This window comes from Podarcis bocagei (genome assembly GCF_964188305.1).
Source record: "Podarcis bocagei genome assembly, chromosome: 15".
Taxonomy (NCBI): domain Eukaryota; kingdom Metazoa; phylum Chordata; class Lepidosauria; order Squamata; family Lacertidae; genus Podarcis; species Podarcis bocagei.
The window spans coordinates 46883097-46885737 of NC_138141.1; the positions used below are offsets into that span (position 1 = coordinate 46883097).

General features: G+C 46.0%; 1 long non-coding RNA gene across 1 annotated transcript; it reads left to right on the forward strand.

Annotated features, from left to right (window-relative positions):
• The first annotated feature begins 398 nt into the window (after positions 1–398).
• LOC308574065 lies at positions 399–2152 on the forward strand. The gene is made up of 2 exons (XR_014002328.1): positions 399–460; positions 1874–2152. It is a non-coding gene; the product is annotated as an uncharacterized lncRNA (long non-coding RNA).
• The last annotated feature ends 489 nt before the right edge of the window (positions 2153–2641 follow it).

Genomic DNA, 2641 nt, shown 5'->3' on the forward strand with positions numbered 1-2641 from the left:
AAGTCTTCTGCCTCTGGCTAGACGTTTTCATATTGGGAGCACAATTATCCAGAGTTTTATGGAATTAAAGTAATCCCTTCCTGACAGAAAACACGTGCAACCATGCCTCTTGGTTTGGTGTTTTTGATTCTTCTTCTAACCCCCACCATCAATGTGCTCCCCTGCTTCATCAATCCATCTTTCACTCAGGGCCCCTGTTGTATGCAGGAAGCTTCCTCTGTTTCTGAAGTGATGTTCCATTACCTCCAGTTCCTTTGCCAGGAAGTTCCCAGCTAAGGACTGCTTGCCGACCTGCTTAAAGGCAATTTATGAAGGTGTTCTCTATGCAGGCTCCGTATGCTCCATCTCAGCCATTGCAAACAGGGACCTCCATCATTTACCTTGTTGTGAAACTACGCCAAGTCTGGATGCTGGGAGACCAAGCCAGGTTCTACTTGCCCTTGAGCAGTGGTCCATGCAGGTAAGCATTTGCACCCCTCCAACTCTAACGACAGCTGGTTGTAAAAGTAGGGTAGGACCACAGTCTGTAGTCTGAACACCCTGTGTTGGGGTTTCAGGGAACCCTTCCTCAAGATTTCCCTTGCAGCCTCTCAAGGGGTTGGATTGCCATTCTTCTCTCAGTGGTGAATGGGATCCTAAGCTATTTCCATTTGCCTGACCTCTTTAGTGCCATTTTAGCATTGACCACCACTTTCTTTTGGGGACGTTCTCCTGGGAGACCATTAGGAACTTCTGGTATTGATGGTAAGCCCACATAGTGCCAGATGGTCCACCACTACGTGAGGGCTGTGAGGTTGGATACTCAGCTCTTCAAAGGAGCTGCTGTTTTTCCTAGCAGCGGGTATCATGCATTGGAACCACAAAATGCATGAATGGATTATAGAATAGTAGAGTTGTAAGAGACCAGGAATCATCTAGTCAAAGCTCCTGAAATTCAGGATTACTGGAACAGCAAATCCAAATTCTGCCTGGGTCATCCAAAACCCTGAAGGGGTGGGCTCCCATTCTGGAAGATGCATTACAGCTGTCTAACAACTGGAAGACTGGAAAGGGATCCCCTGTGGAAAAGCTAAGGGGGTGATGGGTGCTCCTCCAGTTCTTTGAGTGTGGAAAGTGTAGCCTGCTGCACAGTTGTCTACATGAGCCTCAGAAGGTTCTGTGTCTTGAGAGAAGGATTGATAGGTACAGCTCCTGCTGTGGTCCCCACTGAATTGGGGCTTTGGATGCCTATTGGCACTTATGGTACAATAACCCCAAGATCTGGGTGAGCCCTGGAATGAGTGCAAGTACTTGGGGGTGTGTGTGTGAAATGAGAAGTAAATCTGATCCTCCATGCTCTGCAATAATTTTCCTGCCAGGCTGGCAGAAGCTCACCTGCACACCACTGAAGTTCTGAGCCCAGCTTGGACAAGGCGATGATGTGCCCAGAGTAATAATACCTTTATTGTCATTATATAACCTGTGTACAATGAAATTAAACAAGCCTCCCCCCCCCAACACTCAATCTTGCTGCACTCTGTGTGCTTATCGAACAACACACCACCTCGCAAGTCAATTTTGCTATGTTATTTTCCATTCAACAGCCTAACAGCCCACAGATAGAAGCTATTTTTTAGCCTGTTGGTATGACTGATTATACTTCTATATCTCCTGCCCGAGGGTAGAAGATTTTCCAAGTGAGGTCCTCACTAAGGTAAACTCCCAGGAATTTAAAGCAGGGGACTCTCTCCACACAGCACCCCCCCTAGATATACATTGGGGCTGGTTCCCCTCTCTTCCTCCGGAAGTCCAACAGCATCTCCTTTGTCTTACTAATATTTAGGTGCAAGTTATTCTCTGAGCACCTAACCAATATTTGTTTGTTCATTAATAGGCTGCCACTGGAGTGGATATTGGGATTGGTCCTACGTTTCCTCTGCTGGCTGTATCCATACCTGTGCCAGAATGTTCCTGTACTTCACGTGGATCTGGAGCTTGGCGGTCATGAATTCTCACTGGGGCAGCAGAAGTTTCTGCCATGACTGGACTTATTGTTTGGCAGCAACCGGTGACTCATATAATGTTGGATCTACATGCAAATGACCAGAACACGGACATGGAGGCTTTTTGTGATATTTCAAGCTGTTAAATAAAAATGATTTGTGTATTAGAACATATATTTCAGATAAGTCTAGCTAAATAAGATGGTGCATGCTTTATATCAAGATTGTGCCAAGGTAGCCTGACTGGAACATGAATCGTGGAGGACCATGGTCCAGGGGTGCTTCCAAGGACTTGCAGGGGGTGGCACCACTTACTGGTGTTTTTTGTTACAATTATAACTATGAGATTGCTTCATTGCATATTTTTGCATTGCTGTTGTGGGTTTTTCTTGCAAGCCGAGTAACAGATTCACCGCATAACTCCACTCCTTCTAGACCCCGAGGAACTTGCGGAAGATTGGGCGTGTAGATTGTTAGGGTTATCTGGAAGAGGTGGGTTGTGTTGAACCAAAGGTGAACTGTTCTGGAAGCTCTGCAAACACCATTTTGGTAGTCAAGATAACCCCACAATTAATAGGTAGTTGTTGTAGTGATGAGCTCGTATAAGCTAATTGGCTTGTTTTGATGCTATCCTTAACTGGGGGCTTCGGGTGCATGGA